Source organism: Oxyura jamaicensis, chromosome 14, assembly GCF_011077185.1.
Source record: "Oxyura jamaicensis isolate SHBP4307 breed ruddy duck chromosome 14, BPBGC_Ojam_1.0, whole genome shotgun sequence".
Taxonomy (NCBI): Eukaryota; Metazoa; Chordata; class Aves; order Anseriformes; family Anatidae; genus Oxyura; species Oxyura jamaicensis.
Window position 1 is genome coordinate 5,484,794 of NC_048906.1, and position 18,645 is coordinate 5,503,438.

Sequence of the window (18,645 nt, forward strand, 5' to 3'; positions counted from 1 at the left end):
TAAGCTGTTAAGCCCTGAAAGGGAAGTTTTAAGAATACAGTGGGGAAAAAAGAAGCCAAAAACAAAAATAAACCAACAGTGGCAAAAATTAGAGCATGAGAAAAAGAAACTGCTTTGATAGATCCCTTTTTCCAGAGGAACAGGACACATGGGCTGCTGCTTCCCAATGTCAGGATCTCTGCAGCACCATTGCACTTGGATTTCCATTAACAACAACAGGGAAAAACAACAAATTGAAAATCAACACTAGCAGAGACTAAGTTTTTCTAAGCTAGGATCAAATCTCCGATAAATCTCTAAGCCATGGCCATTTGCTCATCTTGCTCTCCCTCACCAAGGGAGATGCTATGGGGCTGGCAGGTGTTGCTTGGCACACCAGGGCTCATGTCAGGACTGAAAATGAGCTCAGGTGGTGACACTCACACATCCCCATTTTCCAGAAAGAAGCAAACCCTGTGTGAGCCCATGGCTGACCTTCACGCAACAACCCCAGGCCCTCTGAGGGCAGCCAGGTTCAGCCTGGGGTGTCGAGAGCCCTCCCTGCCCTCACCCCAGCCAGCCTGCTTTGCACAATTGTGTGACAGTCGCGGTCCTTGTGCCACTCAGATCCCCCTCAACTCCTCACTGCCTTTGCTCCTGTGAAAAGTGACTAGCTTATTTACTCCGCCAAAGGACACTGCTCCAATCACAACAGCTGATTTTCTTTTTAATCATAAGATGTAATGCAATGTTGGATCAAGAGACATCCCAGAACCCATACACGATGTCATCTATGGCTGTTCCATAAAGCAGCAGGGCAATGAAAGCATCAGTGGCACTCACATTGCTACCTTTAGGTCCACACGAGCAGCAGGGACAGACAAGCACTCTTTCCTTCCCCGCCCAGCCTCTTCTGGGCCACTGTGAAGCGTTCGCTATTCAAAGAGTTCTTGGAAGAGAGCTCTCTCCCCTGGGATGGTTTGGATCTCAGACATCAGGTTAGGGCATCCACAGAGGTAATGCTGGGGAAAACCTTGTTTTCCAGCATGTTCACACCTGGGCACATCTCTGCAGAAGTCAAGCATGTGTCCTGATATTGGCACCTCCTCTGCAGCTCTGCACATTGACCCAGCTTCAGCTGGGAATGATGATGAATGAAGAGATCTGTTTGCAATAAACCCCAGACACCCCCATTATCCTTGAATGGAGCCATCATTCCTGGCGTGCAGACACCATTCACCCCACCCTGCCCCCAATCTCCCGGGCTCTGCACCCATACCTGCACTCCCCCCTCCCAGAATCACCTTCCTCTGCGATCTCCAGATCACAATTCCTCCAAAAAAGTTCCCAAGCCCTTGTTGCTGTAAACAGAGAATGCCACACCTGAAGCAGTGACAAAACCCCGTGATTTTATTTTTATTGCAAAACCAATGCTGCCCTCCCTCCTTGATGCTCAGCCCTTCTCTATTAACCAGCAGCATCTCTGCAGCTGTCGCCTGCTCCTGGATCGCAGCATGGCTACAAACAGGTCACAAGACAGGGTAGAGCACGCAGCAACCTGCAGAGGACTTGGCCCGAGAACAGCACGATAAATAATTATGTTCTTGCAAGTCAAGGGCCAGCGCATTTCCACTGATAGCATGCTCGCAAGGGGGAGAGAAGGGGGGTTTATTTACTCTGCACTGGTGTTCATACTGAGCATTGCTCCCACAGTGCTGCCTCGAGGAGCTCCTGCTCCCTGTGGCCATCCAGCCACCCCAGCCCATTCCGAGGGGCAGTCCTGCTCGTGGTCAGCACGCATGCAGCCTCCAGTGTATTTGAGCTCAGGTCTCCCACCAGCCTTTTGGGATTTCAGCCTTCCTCCACCCCATTTTCAAGTAGGAGTCGTGGGAGGCTGGTGCTGGATCTTTAGGAAGTATCTTACAGCTCACAAAATAATACCTAAATAAGCCCACGCCTCCTCCTTCCCTCATCTAAGTGCCACATTAACAGGTGCTGAGTCTCTCCAAAGAAATGGGAGCTGCTGTGCGAGCATCCCCACTGCAGCCTAACAAGACAGAACAACGGGAGGGAAAATGAATCGGGATCCGTGGAGGAGCTCTCCTGCCCCGGGGGGCCTCCTTGCTGGGTGGCCAGAAGGACAGCACAGTGGCTCCATGCCAGCAGCCCAGTGAACACCTGACTTTATCATAAAGGATGCTGAGAAGGTGCCGGAGGAAGAAGGGGATTTCCCCCCCCCCCCTTCCTTTTGATTTAAACTCCTCTGCTGGCACTGGCTCCTGGACACATATTTCTCCATGCTCAGCTGCTGCTGAGCGTGATAATAGAGAAGCACGGACCCAGGCGTTTGCTGTCTGGGGGCTCTCCTGTAGATCAGCAGCACGAGGAAGAGGCTTATTTGCATTGCTGTCACCTGGTATTTGCAGCAGGATGCCAGGAGCACAGAACGGCCATGGTAAGAGGTGTCTGATTTAACCTTCACACCACACCCCTTCCCCACACACTGCCTGTCACAGACATCAAGTCCTCCCTTCCAGCCCTCTGTACCATCCCGTGATGGAAAGGCCATTAGGAGCAGCTTGTGGCTGCTCAGAGAGTGGCCAGGGCAAGGTCCCTGTCACTGTCCCCAAGGTGGGAACATCCCCATGACACTGCTCCAACCACCATGGTGCAGAGCATCCCTTCGGCTCCTCCTGGACGCAGGGGCCTGAAGGCCTTGCTGTGGAGCTGGGGAATGCCAGGAGATCCTAGAAGATGAGCAGTCATGTTATCTCACATTGTCAGGAACAAGAGCACACAACCCAACACAAGTGTCTTCTGTTGGCTTCAAGGGCACTGACCCACTGAAGTTCCCAGTGATTTAGGGCTCCTGTTCACCCAGTTATCACAGCTGTTGCACCAACAAAGGCTTTCCAAGCAAGCCCAGCAGCTCCCTGGGACCATCACCACAGTTGTCACCTGGCTGATGCTTTGTAGGTACTCCTGGAGCAGAGCAATGAGGGATTTTAGCCATTTATGTGTTAGAGGAGTGGCTTACATATTTTAACAGGAAGATAGAGGAGATTTTGCTCAGAACAAGGGCTTTCTTCATTTTTTTCCCTAAATTGCTTTCCCAATCATTATTACTTTTTGCCACAGTGAACAACCAGGCAATTCCATCATGTTCCCTTGTACATACCATGGCAGACAGCTAACGTTATCAGTTAAGTCTTGTCCTTTTCAATCTCCATTACGTAGGAAGAACAAATTTATTATGATGCATGTGTCATTACACACCAATGCCTTTCCATTATCATATAACGGATACCCCCAAGCTTCATAATTTGCAGCATAATAGTAATTTTTAAAGAGCCATTGGTAATCAATAGCACTCAGCATCCCTGTCAGGATCATTTGCAAAACAAATAACACTGATCTCAAACAACTTTACAGGAGGGATATTTAATCCCTGCGAACTGCATTATATGATGGATAAGCAAGGAATACTAGACTATGTATCATGTATTTTCCTGGATTAAATATCACTTCCATCATTGTTGCTGCCCGTGGCACAATGCAGCCTGGTTTTTGGCTAGGCAATGACAAGGTATTGCCTTACAGAGCCACACCACCCGAGGGCTGAGCCCAGCTCCTGCGGGCTGGGTTTGCTCCTGTCCTCAGCACTGACCTGCCCAACCTCCACCAAAACCGAATCCCAGGCAGGAGGTGCTATTTCGAGCCCCTCGTCGATCCAGAGCCCCGGTTTAAATGAGTTACTACCTATAACTCCACAGAAGTGCTAAGTAGCATCATTTAATAAGAGGCTGAGCCATCTGCCTTGTTAGCTAACAGACAGACCTTCAGGACAATAAACAGAAGCTCGTTTCCCTTATTGCCTTTCCTTCTCCTGTAGAACGTGCCGCCAGAGGCTGTAATTGGAAAGGTAACTTTGTCCCGACCACGGTCATTGTGATTCCAGCCCCTCTGCAGCTGGCATTACCATAGCATCCCAGTCTTTAATGGGAATTTTTTTAATGGGGATTTTGCACAGAAAATGGAGACAGCCACCCCATTCAGACCTCATGCTGACTCATAGGGGCTGACGCTGCCCCACCAGCAGCTGATGGTTTGCTGCAGCCCTCCAAGCACAGCCAACAACCCACCCAGGGCTCTCTAATTCATATCTCTGGTGTCAAATTGGAGAATTCAGAAGAGCCACAGCTCCTGTGCTTTAGCCACAACACCAGCCAAGGAGCCCAACTTCACCTGTTGCACAGCCAACAGCAGACCAGCATCTAGGATGCATTTTATAAACAGCTTTCCAGGCCATGAAACCCACATTTAAGCTTAATACCCTAGTTTCTGCCCCACAAAGCTGTTTGGCATAGCTGTATCTCACCCCTGGCAGCTGCAGGCACCTTTAGCAAAGTCTTCGGCTCCCACTGATGTGGAAAAATTCATGCATTTCCCTGCCCGTGTAAGCATAAGTCTGGCATTCACAGCACTTCCCACCACAGCACGGCGATAAGCCCCGAATCGCTCATTGCTACAAACCCTGCACTTGGTAAGGACAGACCAAATCGGGATAAAAAAAACCCACCCTCAGACCCTAACTAAGCACTTTAGCTGCTGGAGATTGCAGAATCCTATTTAGTGATATCAGAGCAATTTCTGCAGAGGGAACATCTACTTAAACCTGGCTATAAGTTGGGAAATTGAATATTTCATGAGGAGGAAGAAACCCACACAGATCTGCCCATTTTGGCTCATTCTTAAGGACAATTGCGGTTTAGAAATTGGATTAACTGGGAGTGAGGGTATCCCGGCACACTCTCCCACTGGGCAGCACCCTGGTTAGACCATGTGCACCCACCCAGAGCAAAGTTCTTCTGGAGAAAACACAGCTTTTTTTTTGTTATTTAAATAAAGGTGGAAGGACAAGCTCTCCTCCACATGGATTGCACAGGCACAACTTGTGTTTGTGGCTGCCTTGAGCATCTTTTGGAGTCACCCTCACCTTGGGATCCTCAGACCCAATCTGGGATGAATATAGCAGTGATGAGCAAGCCTGGAGCTTTCAGTCCTGCTCTTTAGAGAAGAAGGCTCATCACTGATACCTGACTGGGTCATGGGTGTCCTCCACATGCCAAGGAAGAGCAGATCCGCACTCAGTTCCTCGCCATGTCCTCACCCTGGAGGCCAGGAGGTCCAATGCTTCTGCCCACAGCACAAAGAGGTTTAGGACACTTCCACAGGCAAGGAAGAAAGAAGAAAGATCTCACTGGGGCTGCAGGAGCCTAAAGATGGAAAACGCTTACAGCTGTGTGCACATCCATATGCATTAGAGAACAGGCCCTGATCCAGCACATGCTTACGTCAATCTGCCGTCACCAAGATTTAGGAGAACATTTAAAATTAAGCTCAAATCTCCTCACACTGCAAAAAGTGGGGACAAAGAAGGGAAATAAGTCCTATGGTTGGAGCGGAAGCAGGTGTCAAAGGACCCACTCACAGCACAGGCTCCAGCACCGGATAACCCTGGGCATGTCACTTCACCTCCAGGTTTCCTGGTGAAAGCAGCCTCCAGCTCCCCAGGCAGGATCCCCTGACTGCTATAAGGGGCTCCCAGATGCCCACAGAAGACAGGACCAGGGTTGGAGGCTGATTTCCATCCATTCCCCATGGCTAGCTATTTATGCACTGCTACAGACGAGGGGATAACCACAACTCAGCACCTCCAAGGGGCTCACAGGAGTCCCAAGGAGCTGCCCAGAGCCTCACCCACAGAAGACAGCCAGAATTTGCAGCCAGGATTTAGCCTGCTGGAAATAAAGACAGCAGCACTTCACAATAAAGGGGGAGCAAAGCAGGATTAATAAGTGAAACACACTCATTTCCCAGCCCAGACAGAGCTAATTAAAATGAAAAGGGTATTACTCTGCCCACAACCACAAGTCAGAGATCCAGTGCAAAAGAGGGTGTTGGCCTCAGGGCTATACAACACAGTACTGCTTTGGGGCTGTTCTGTTATAAAGCTAGAGACTGGGGGGGGAGAAGGGGGGGGGGGGGGAGAAAAACAGGAAAAAAAACACAGTAATTCTTCACTGGGATTGGGGAAGCCATGCAGAAAGTCTGGAGTTTCTTATAGCCAAAATGTGATTAAGAGAACCTAAAAACAAGGCCACAGTTGGAAAGGATTTTAACATAGAGGACAACTCTACTGCTAAACCATAAATGAAGTTTAAGATTAGCAGATTGACCCACACAGCAAATGAATGAACAAATCCCACGTGGATCTGGTGGTGACACTCGCTGTGTTTGTCAGGAAGCTCCAAGAGCCGCATCCCACAGATTTATTTCTCCTTCCCTTAAATGTGAAGCTGTTGCAGAAACACCACAGCCGGATTGCTGCTCCTTTGTGAATTGGGACAGCTGTTGAAACATGTTGGCTTATTGAAGCTTTCCTTTTACTCCTCCTGTGGAGGATGTTCTCCAGAAGCAGTCGCGTTATTCCTGCGCCCACACTCCAGCATCTCCCCAGGCAGGGTGACCGGGAGCCAGGCCAAGCGAGCAGCACAGCCCCATCCAGAAACCATGAGCACAAAGAGGTGATCAAGTCAGCATGTGTGCTCTGAGGCCCCACAGGAGCTCCCCAGAGGGGCTGAGGCCAGCTGTGAGGACCAGGTGAAGCCTCCAGCACACTGGGACCAGGGCAGGACAGGCTCCTCAACTGCCGTCCCCATCCACACATCCCCAGCTCTTCATGCCGTCCCCATCCACACATCCCCAGCTCTTCACAAAACTCAGCCTTTTCCCAGCACAAGCCAGGTGCCACAGCCTCCAGGGACAGACTGAAACCCAGACAGGGTAAAAGTTCAGAGTGATCCCTTGTGTTTTATGGCACCATTGACCTCCTGGATTTCCAGCAGCAAGCCTCTTGCAGAGCCTGGCAGCAGCTCTTCATCCCTCAGGCCACACATCAGGCCTTACAATTCACTGCTCAGCACGGCTTTCCCAGGAGAAGGCATCTGGAAGCAACAATTGCAGTCCCCCTTGCAATTAGCAGGAACTAATTGGCACAGCAACATCAGCTATCACCTCCCTCATCCCACAGGTCCCATCTCTCACCCTTCCTACATCTGCTCTTGTACCTCCTGCACCCTAAGCAGGGGCAGGATGAGCACAAGGGTTATGGCTTTGGTTTCCAAGCCATGTCGTGGGCAGGGGTGGCTCAGGTAAAGCAGAAGCAGATTTTTTTTTTTTTAAATACCCCAACCTAGCTGCTCAAGCAAAAACTCCTCAGCACGACTCTGAGCAGGGAGTTAAGAGAAGCCGCTCAAGCTCCTCAACCATCCCAAGCTTCTGCCTTGTGCTCAGACTGCCCAGCCTGGAGGGGGAAGAGTTAATTAATAACGTCAGAAAATGAGCATTCAGGCCACACAGTTATCCTCTCCTGCCAGAATACCTTGGTGAGCCAGCAGCATCAACGTGACCACCTCTGAAGTCGAGACACTTATCCTTTGACAATGCTCTGTTGCAATGACTTTATTTTGATGATACCAGATGATTAATGCTTACGGCTGCTGTCACTTTGTTTGATAGATTTTGGGGCTGCGGAGTGACATTTGCTCAATGCACCGTTCCTGAAAAGCTGCGCTCATCTTAGCGGAGAGGAGAGATGCATCCAGCACGGCAGACAGACTTTTTGCAAGCCACAGGTGATCATGAGAGTTGCTGCAAGGAACACGGGGATGCTCACGGAAAGCCCTGCCTGGTAAAGGCTGTGTGGAGAGGAAGGTGCATTAAACAGCCAGTGTTGTAAGAAATGGTGAGAGTTTCTCATCCAGAGATTGTCAGTTATAAACATCACAGCCAAGAGCCATAGCAGACTGCTCGGGTTTGCCACAAACAGACTGGATGATGGAGCAAGTAGCAGAGATCGGATCCCCAGCTGAGGCTCTGCAGGGCTGACTTTCAGCCACACTGAGCTCTCACAGCTGCTCTCAGAGCCAAAAAGCATCAAAAAAATCAAACTGATCAATCAGCAAAACAAGACACAGACAAATGTCTTAATCATAGCATTCACTAACATGAGAAACTTGGAAGCCTTAATCCCAACCCCTGTGCCTCCAACTCCCCCCACCTGTATCAGGAGGACAGGAACCACCTACCTCCCCCAGCTGTTGCAAGCTTTTCCTAATCAATCAGCTCATTAATTCATGCAGAGCATTAGGTAGACAGCAGATGGACAGCTTTATACAATGGTCTTTTCTGCAAGGTGAAATATTTCCGCCTAATCCCCTGCCAGCAGCTGCCTGCCCACTCCCATCCCACAGGCACCAGGGTCTCCCCAGGACTCAAAGAGCACCTGGGGCCACACGGGATTCTCTGGCCAGAGACACCCCATCCCAGGGCTTCTTACAGATTTGATTTTCATGTCGTCATATTTAAAAGCTGTCTCGGGAGCGTAATGATTTTAAATTCACTCACCACCGCAGTCCATCAATTGAGCGGCGGCTGCTAGCTCCTCGCGAGCAGGCGGTGATGAATGGGGCTTTCGAGATGGCATCGCTCAGCTCCGAGCGAGAGCAGAGCGTGGGCAGAGGGTGGAGAAGGGAAAGGCAAAGAATTTAAAAGGAAGAAGCAGTGAGGGGAGGGAAAAAGCCCAACCTGCTCACTGCAAGCTTCGGACAAACGTTCCTCCGCTGCCGGGAGGCATGGCTATGAGAGAGCAGTCTTAGCTTGTGTTAGTCTCCCTGATCTGATATTTGTCACCTTGCATTTGTAACAAACATATTGGCCAGTTTATTTAATAACCAATAGCCCCATATCTGCCTTGCAGAGACCGGGCTGCCAGCCTCTGCCCTGCACACATGCCTTTACCCATCAAGGGGAGGCATTGCTTCCCTTTCCAAGAGGGGCTGAAAGATCAGCCACCTCATACCACAGGCATGCGTTCATTCAAGAAACAGCAAGGAAGGGCACAGCACCGCAGGCATTACCCCTCACTCACCCTGGCCCTGGTGGGATAGCGATGGGGAGCACCAGCACCCATCCCTGCAGCTGCCACGGGTGCTGCTCCCCTCCATGGGAAGCCCAGCACAGCCATCACCTTGACACCACTGCTTACCCCCAAAAGTCACAGCCACCTCCTGCCACACACACAGGACACATCCCCTAAAGGGTTGCTACTCTAAGGAGATCAGCCCCACTAGCCGCTTCTCCCCCCCTGCAGGGGAGGGAAAAATGCAATTCCATGCACACAGCAATCCCCCTGCATTGGGCATCCTACAGTTACATCCCCCAGGTCTCACCCTGCTCTGCTGCCAAGCGCCCTGCTGCCCTGGGATGGGATGGTGCTGAGCACTGGGAAGGAGCCACTTCACATCCCTATTTCTCCTTCTTCCTCCAGTTATGGGGCCAGGTCAGCGCTGTGCATCTTGCGAGCACAAAACTATTCACAGCACATAGAGCTGTACCGAAGAGGCTGCAGTTCGTGGTGTGAGCACCACAGCTGTGCGCTGCCACTCTCAGAGAGGGGAAAGAAGCAGAAAAATGAAATCCACAAAACAAGCAAAAAATAAAAATAAGAGGCAGTAAAAGTAAATTAATGATGTTGCTCCAATTTGAGCAAACACTAATTAAGAACATGTAATTGAATTAATGCATTATTTAGAAACCCTAGAAAATCCCAAGCAGGGGTAAAAATACATTGTAGGGCTCTTCTGACATCCCATATCTCATGCCTCACTACTCACAATTTATTTTAATGTCACAAGAAACTCCAGATTTATTTCCTTGTCACTCAGCATTGTTTGGTATTTATCCTCTCTATCTGTATTCTCTCCCCTCAATATTACCCACCCATATGGGGCAGTGATGGCTGTGTGATAAGTCAAAGCCATGTAATGAATTAGTTCAGCTCTTCAGCCACTTTCCCTCTCTCTGCCCGGTAGCCAGAGGTCTGGGTCTAATTTGTCTAGAGCCTGGAAAAATGTCAAATGCTTCATTAACAAACAAACCCAGCTTCTGGAAATGTTTTCCTCCAGCAGCCTCAAGTGTCACTTCACTGCAAAGGGCCCCACGCGAGCAGGATCCGAGCCTGACCCAGAACAGGACGACCAAACGGTGTCATTGCAGCCTGGAAATGGGGAGGAAGCAGCATCCCAGGGAAAGGGGGGAAGTATCAGCCCCTCAAAGGTTGCACAGCAAGCATCCAAACCTGCAGAAGGTCCCAAGATAATTGTATTTGCAATGGGACAGTTTGCTAGTGCTTTGGTTATTTAGCAATAGGTTTTACATACATTATTTTCCCCCCTTCTGAGCCCTTCACACAAGGCTTACAGTTTTTTACTACACCTGGGTTTCCAAGAAGAGATACAGACAAGTACACCAAAAGGAAAGAAATTGCTTAAAAAGGCTGAAGACACTTGCAACAAAGGCATCATGCAAAAATAACACGGGCACAGCTGAGCTCACACACACGTAGCTCTAAGAAGGGGAAAAAGCAGCAGCATTACAGCGTCTGATGCTTAGGTATAAGCGCATATTGTAGCGAAACATGCATGCCGTTTGTAAAGCATATTGGAAGACTTTTCCCCCCAAAGATGCTGTATAGAGTGTAAAATTTTATTCTCTCTGCCTGTCCGTTTCAAATATCTACAGAGAAACACATCGACAAACCTGCCTGCAGTTTAACTCCATTAAATCCAATGAATGAGTTTGGCCCACAAAAAACTCCGCACTTACTGCAATAAAGCTAAAAGCTGATAGCAGCTGATGCAGTAAAACACACATTTCTATACGTTTCTTCCTCCTGATTTAAAAATACAAGCGAGCTGCACAGACTGCTCTTGCCCAGCTCCTAAAGAAATGCTGTAATAGGGAGGAGAAAAAAATGTTGGGGTTTTCCTCTTCACTTAGTTTGAGTTGAAATCCCCACAGCTTTTTCTCTGCTGTTATAACTTCACCAGCTCCACATCCACCTCCTCCTGTGGCCCTCGAGCTCCCTTACACAGGCTGACACCCTCATGTCACCCCCCAGACCCTCCTGCCCCAGCTCCTCTTGGTGTGAGGAAGCTCCAGGTCCTCTCGCAGCTCCTTTTTAGGAGCTTTTTTGTTTGTTTATTTCTATTACAGGGATGTCTCAGAGACCCAGAGGGCTCCTGTGCAAGGGGCCCTACGTATAGTCACCACTTCAGTGGCCAAGCTGCACCTGAGGTATTATTTCATGCGCTTCCTCCATGCCACTGAGCTCCTCAGGGTGGGGAGGACACAGGGCCACTCGAGGTCTCTACTCTAGCCCCTTCTCCCTGAGGTCCTCACAGATATGCTCGCAGCCCTGCCTCCTTCCCTATATGCAAGTCGGGGCCACCCAGGGCTCTGGGGACATCTCACGAAGCCCCAGCCCATGGCTCTCCCCTCCACCAGACCCACATTGCTGCTGACCCCACACCTCCAACGCACCACACCAGAAACCAGCACCACACAAAGCCCCAGCACCATCCACAGCCTCAGACCCTAGGTTCATAACACTAAAAATAAATAAATTATTTTTCCCCAGCAGCCACGCCAGCTCACACCAGCCACCACAGAGGACTAAACATCCCACTCACACCCCTTTACACCCCCTCCAGCGCTTCCCCATCAGCTTCAAACCCCCTGCACACACCAGCTCAGCCTACCTGCACCAAACCACCAGCATCCTCTCCTCCAGGGCCCCCTGCTGCCCTGCAGCAGCTCTTTTCAAGCCCCTCTGCTCCATGGTGCCCTTTGCTGAGTAATCCCAGGCTGCTGCTACACCTGGGGCTAACGCCAATCCACGGCCAAGTGCCAGCAGCTGGGATGCTGCGGGTGCCACCGTGCTCCTGGGGTTCTTTCCCCTTTTTTTTTCAATGAAATCCCAGCCCTGAGCTGTGCCCAGCTGCTGCTCTCTGCGTCCCGGGGGGACACAGGGCTTTGCCAATGTAACCCATGGCCGCTCACTTGTCCCCAACACATGCACAAGGAAAATAAGCCCTGGGAAATCCTGCCCAAGGATGGGGCCGAGTCTTTACGAGCAGTGTCCCTGTCACAGCCTCTCCGAGCCCAGTGTTAGGTCCGGAGCCCAGCTCGGAAACCTCTGAAGCGCCGGCCGTGTCCTCCTCTTTGCACGCGTTGTGCAGTCCTATATTTAGCGTGTGATGGGAGAACCGAAATAAATAATCCATAGCTCGTAATAATTAACATTACACCTTGAATAAGCTAAAAGCCTGACCTTTCCTAGCGAGGCTGTCCTGGTGAGAGGTTAGATCTCGTGTTTTCTGATCATCAAACGGGAAAGCATCAGCCAGACAGGGAGAACAAGCTCTTATCTAGACCTGATTTCTCTCCCCTCCAGGGGATCCTGTAGGATATTTCAGTTCTCTCCCGCTCGCTGTATGACTCTTCCCTCCCCCAGTTGCTTGAAATCAGCCAAATTCACAATCTCATCTGGCTGGGAGTCAAAGGGGGGGAAAAATCAAGTCCTAACACAGCGACTACTTTGAGCAGGGACCCGAAGCCCATCAGAGGCGTTATCCATCCCTGCTCGGGGCACCTCAGCCACAGAGGGGAAAGCCAGGGGCAGCCGCAGAGCAGGGCTGGGTCTGGCACGAGTCCCTCGGTGGGTGCGCGTGGCTCAGGCAGGCAGGCACCCATCGCCCTGTGCCAGCACTGGCGGGCACCCAGGGGTGGGCGAGAGCCACACTCGCTTCTCACCTGCCGCCGTGCGCCTTCGTGTGCGGCCTCTTGCAGCGTGCATCGCCTCGGAGCTGCTACAATGAGTGTGTGCGCGGCAGTGATACACACATCTACACGGTGTGAGCTCTGTGCGTGAGCAGGGCAGGGGATCGGGGTGCGTGCGTGTCCATGGGTGATGCTGTGCCCCCAGCACCCAGCTGCAGGACCCCCGAGCAGCCCACCTCTGGGCAGGGGAAGGCAGCAGAGGAGAGGGGGCACCGGGCTGGGGCTGGGCTCGATTCTGGGCAAGCTCCCAGTGCTTTTGGCCCGGGTGCTTTTGGCCCGCGTCGGCGCTGGCTCCGTGCTCCTTATGTAACCGCAGCAGGGTCGTGGTGGGGAAGGGGCACCGAGACCGGGGGGAGAGGAGCCCCCTAAACCAAAAGGGGCCTGGAGCAGATGCTGGGTGTCCCCCTTTGGTGGAGGGGGGGGGGGGGGGGGGGGGATCTGTACGGTCACTGCGTGTGCTGGGCCCTGCTCGGGGGAGATCTGGGCTCCCCCTCAGTGCACTGTGGGGCAGGATCCGGCCACCGGTGCCGGTCCCCGCGGAAGGAGCTGCCTCCAGCCTGGCTCCCGCAGGGGGCTGCCCCGGGGAAGGGGCTCTTCCCCGGAGCCCCCCCGCTCCCACCCCAAAACCTCAGCACCTTGTGGTGCCGGGGAAGTTTGGGGAAGCCCAGATTTTGGAGGGAAGTGGGAATAAAACACAGGGGGAGGGGGGCGTTAGGAAAAAAAAAGAAAAAAAAAAGCCCCTAAGCCCCCCATGAGGTCCCGGCGGCTCCTGTGCCCCCCTCCCCAAGCTGAGCCCCGCAGGAGCATCCCTGGCACGGTGGAGCCGTGCGGCTGCCGGCACCCCCTTACCTGCCGCTCTCCCGTCTGCTGCCTGCCCTGCTCCGGCTCTTCCTCTTGTCCTTCCTCCTCCTCCTCCTCCTCTCTCCCTCTCCCTGCTGCTCGGGGCTCTTTATGGAGATTCATTCATTCATGCCTTCCCATCGGGCCCCCAGCGTTTCCCTGCCTCCCGGAGGCAGAGCGTGTGACGCCTCGCCCCTTTCCAGCCACTTTCTGCTGGCACAAAGCGCCCCAGCCCTGGAAGGGGGGGGGGAAGGGACACGGACACGCGTGGGCAGCCCAGCCCGTGGGAGCCTCCCACCAGAGCCGGGAGGGGCAGGTTTAAGGGGCGTGGGCCCCGGGGGGGGGACGGGGGGACACAAAAAGACTTTCTCCGGTGCCCATCACCGTGGTGTCGGGTCGCCCGGGGACTCCTCGCCCTTTCGGTGTCCCCCACACACCTCAGGACACACCGCACGGAGCTGCCGGACCCACGCGGAGCCCCCCCCAAATGTCACCCCCATGTCACCCCCATGTGCCCTCCGCTGCTCCTCGCACCTCTGGGTGCCCGGCAAAACCTCCCTTTGCCTCAGCCTTCCCCAGGACGAGGAGGGGGAGCTCAGCGCTGCCTCCCCACCGCTGCCCCCCAAAGCCCCCCCCCCCCCCCAATGGCATCCCGCTGCCCCCCGCCATTCCGGGCAGTTTGGGGAGGGGTCCGGGTGGGTAGGGGGGTAAAGGGGGGGCTTTTTTAGGTGCTAAACTTTAGGCGGTTTTCGTCCCCAGCCAGGCAGAGCTGCTTTAGACGCCGTGGGAAATGGGAAAAGCAGCGCTGGGCTTGGGCGCCGCCAGAGCGCCGAACCCTTTAATTTGGGGTAAAAACCACCTAAAACGATGCCCGAAGGGCCCCGCCCGCTCACCGGGAAGCCGGGCCGTTTGCACGGGCGGTGCCACCCCCTTGGAAGCGTTGCCATCGATCCATCTCAGCGCCCGCTTTTATTCACCGCAAACTTGTACATATTTCATCCAGCGCTAACCGGCCCCGGCACGCCCGGAGCTGCTGCAAGGGGGCTGGGGAAGGGGCGCGGGGCTGCCTCCGGCCTCGGAGCCTCTGCTCCGGGGGGGCTGTTGATACCGCCCCCCCTCCCTCCCCCCCCCACCCCAATCCGCTGGGCATCCCTGGGGCTGCAAATCACAGCCTGGACGTGCACCCCCCGGGCTCCCCGGATCGGGAATGGCAGCGCTGAGCGGGGATGCGGGGAGGTCCGGGGACGGGTGGGGGGCACCCAACGGGGCTGGGGACCCCCGGGGGTCAGGGTCTCCCCCTCCCTTGCCCTGGCAACCCCGGCCCAAGGGCAGCTCCCCACCCGCGCTTGGCTCAGCAGGGACCCCCCCGGGGATCCCCTCCTCACGTTCCCCCCTCTCTCCCCCCCCTTCCAGGTCGTTATCTGCTCTTCATTAAAATGCAATCAAGAAATTTCTTTGGCAGCTCCGGACGCGGCTCCACGCGTGCTCCCCGCCTGCCCCCGTCCTTCGGGCTCAGCCGGAATTTGGAAACTGAGCCGGAACTTTACAGCAACATCTGGCACTGGCATCAAAGCCGCACCGCGTCCACCGAGCGGGATCTCGCTCCCCTTCCTCCGTCGGCACCTTATTTTTAATTTCTGGGGGGGGTCTCAAACTCATAGGTGGGCGCCTGTCCGTCCCCCGCCCCGAGCCCTCCTGCAGCGGCACCGGGCGGGAACTTGGGGCCGGGGCCGTCCCGGGGAGCAGCCCCCGGCTGGATGCGGTGTGTCGTCGTCGTCGTCGTCGTCCCCCCCCCCCCCCCGCCACCACCGCCCTCGCCCACTAAATTTTCTGTAATTAAAGCCCTAAGTGCGGCACGTTTCGCCAGGACTGAAATAGCCGCTGAAGGAGAGCATGTGGGGAGGGGGAGGCACGTCCAAATTACCGGCGTGGGAATGCGGGTGGGGGGGGGGGGGGGATGCAGAGCCGGGAGCGGCTGTACCGCAGCCCCCACCCCGCTCACCCCATGGGCCCCGGGGGATGGGGTCACTCGGGGTGCTCGGGGAGAGCCCCCCCTGCGCGCTGCGGGGACTGGATGCGGGCGGACCCCCCGTACCCCGGGGGATGCTGCTGGCACCTGCTGCCCCTCCGGGGCACGGGGGCTTCCCGGAGCCACCGGTTACAGCAGGGACCCTCCCCCCCCCGGACCTCTCCGCACCCCATAGTGCTGGGGTGGTCCCGACGTAGGGCACCCCGACGGGCAGGGGGCGTGCGGCGGGGGCGGCTGCTGGGCTACCCCCGCGCCCCCAACCCGCTCCGGCCCCTATTTCCCCGGGGGCACAGGGGACCGGGAGCGGCTCCAGCCAAACCGGGGGACCCCCGGGTGACGGCTTGGAGGGCTCGGGGCTCCCCCCTCCTCCGCCTGCCCCGCGGCATCCCCATCCGAGTCCCAAGCCGGGATGCGGCGGCGAAAAGTTTGGCGACACGGAGCGGCCATCGGGGGGGTCCCGGCACCCGGCACTGGCCGGGGGGCACCGGCATGGGGGGGGGGGGCTCAGCCCGAGCTGGAGCTGCGGAAGGGTGGGAGCCGGAATCGGGGAGATGCTGCGGGCGCACCTACCTGCTCCGGCGGAGGCTGCGGGCGCCCGGCAGCGGCAGCCCCGAGGCGCGGTGATGGGCGCAGCCCTGGCTGCGGCTCCCCGAGCCCCTCCAGGCGGGCGGGCCGGGGGCAGGAGGCGGGCAGGGAAACGCAGCCGGAGCCGAGCAAATCCCAGCGCTGGAGCCGGCCTCCGAGAAGAGCAAGGCTGCAGCTCCTCACTGCGTCAGGCGGAGAGCCCTGCCCGTGCAGGCGGCGCCGGGCAGCGCTGCCAGGCCCGGGGGGCTCCCATCGGCACGGCTCGGCACGGCTCGGCCCCGCCTGGCACGGCTCGGATCGGCTCGGATCGGCTCGGAGAGAAGCACGGAGAGGCGGGCAGGGCGGGGGGCGCGGCACGGCTCGGCACGGCTCGGCCTAGCACGGTCCGGTTCGGCTCGGTTTGGCACGGCGCGGCGCGGCTCGGTCCGATCGGGTTCGGTTCATCGCGGCTCGCCTGGGCTGGGTGCGACCCGGCTCGGCTCAGCACGGCTCGGCTCGGCGTGGCCGGGTTGTCACGGCACGGAGCGATAAGCGGCTTGGCCGGGAGAGCCGAGCTGGCAGCGGGAAGAGAGGGGGGAGCTGGAGGGGTGCGTGTGTAAAGCGTGTGTGTGTGTGTGTGTGTGTGTATGGGGGGTGTGTGCATGTGTATGGTGTATGTGTGCACGTATATGGGGTGTGCACTCGTGTATATGGCATGTGTGCAGCCGTGTGGACGTGCGTGTGCTTGTGTGTGATGGAGGAGCGTGTCTCAGGGTGTGTGAGCACAAATGTGTGTGCTGTGGGTATCCCCACGTGTGTGACAGTGAGACCGTGTGTGTGTACGTGGCTGCAGGTGCACCCGTGTGTATGCACGCGAGGTTGAACTTCTCCGTGTGTCACCCAGACCCCAGCCCCAAGCTCTGTGGGGTCAAACTGGGCCCAGCCCAGCCAGGCACTGGGGAGAGCGTGGGGGTGAGGACAAGCAGGTGGGGAGCTGGGCAGCAATGGGGCTGCTCCAGGACCCCTGCAGCTCCTGGAGCCTCGAGGGTGCTCCCAGTCCTAGCTGGAGCCAGTGCACCCCGTGTTCAGCCCTGCCCAGGCACCATCCTGCACCAAGGTCATCTCCTGCCTGCCCCAGAGGCTGCCCTCCCATCCCCCTGGGGCCTCTTTTGATGCTGTTTAGCAACACAACACAAAACTTAGCATGACTAAAGTGCGGCTGGCCCCCGGAATAAAAGTGCTTTTCCCTCCTAGCGCTGTCACTGGGGTAAGGGCTGGCCATGACATTTCTCATGATGTCCCAAGGTGTCCAAACCCAAGCCCGCAAATCCCTTTTGCAGCCCTGCGGGGATGTGGCAGGGGAGACACAGAAGGTGGGGTGCAGCAGAGAAATTTTCAGCTTAACAGCAACAGCAAAGCAGCCAAAAAACCTGAAGCATGGAGTGATGGAGCCGGGAGACAGCTGGGGAACAGGCAGGCCGTGGCCCCTCTCCAAATGGCAGCTGGCAACCTGGCACGGCGCTCGCCTGTGTTTGGGCACACAGCCCCATGGAAGCACTCGCCAAAAGGCAAGAGAAAACCCTGCAGGATGGGGAGCGATGGGGCAGGGGAAGCACTCCAGCATCTCCTGCTCTGCAGCCCCAGCCTGGCCTCTGCCCCACCAGGGGGCTGCAGGGCTCAGTCTCTGGGTGAGCTGGGTGCTCCGGGGTTCCTCTTCCCCTTCCCTGCCACCAGCTGGGCTCATGCCCCTGAAGCTCGGGGGGTTCTCCATCCTATTTCTTCCATGTCCCATGGGCTGCCCTGAAGTCAAGGGGATCCTCTTGAAATTGCTCTGAATTAATAAATGCATGGGCAGGCTGCAGGCAGTGAGGCTGGAGATAACGGATCCCTCTTCTGCCTGTGCTGGAGAAGGCTCTTGAGCATCACCGAGCTGTCACCTCCCTTCCTGGGCAGGGATACGGCACCTGCCAGCCCCCCAGCTGCAGGAGGGGGTGCTTGGGGAGTAGGGATTGACACTGGTCCTGGGGGGCTTTGTACCACTGGCTCTGGCTGCTGGAGGAAGAATCACCTGCAGGAGACAAGGATGCCACCAAGGCTGTGCTGTGCTGCAGGTGTCACCCTTGGACACCAGCAGCGAGGGAAGGGAAGGTCTGCAGAAGGCACTTTGCAACTCCTAGCTCAGCATCCTGGGGCTGACTGGGGGGAGGCAGCCCCCCAAACCTCCAGACTCACCCATGGATCAAGGACAGGCTTTAAAGCAGCAGCATCTGCATGAGCTGCCAGGCCAACCCGGGGTGGAATGACTTCGTGCAATCAAACAACTTTACCAACCCAGATAAACGAATAAAAGAAGTACTTCTAGGCAAGCTGCTCCAATTTGTCTGGGAGGAAGTGACGCCACCCCAGCCTCTAGCCCTATATTTAGTAAAAATCTAAACCAGACATTGATAATATTATTAAGGACAGGAAGGAGTAAAAGAAGATGTAGC

The 18,645-nt window shown here is 55.6% G+C and overlaps 1 protein-coding gene across 3 annotated transcripts in view; it reads right to left on the reverse strand.

The window, feature by feature from the left end:
* Positions 1–16,746, reverse strand: part of ELFN1 (extracellular leucine rich repeat and fibronectin type III domain containing 1) — a 97,302-nt gene extending 80,556 nt beyond the window's left edge. The window contains exon 1 of one of the 3 annotated variants that reach the window (XM_035339668.1): positions 16,163–16,746. The gene's annotated coding sequence lies outside the window, so the exon portion shown is untranslated. Of the gene's footprint in view, positions 1–11,642; positions 11,781–13,572; positions 13,848–16,162 lie in introns of those variants that run through there. The other 2 variants (XM_035339667.1, XM_035339669.1) reach the window with 2 other exon arrangements.
* Between the last annotated feature and the right edge of the window lie 1,899 nt (positions 16,747–18,645).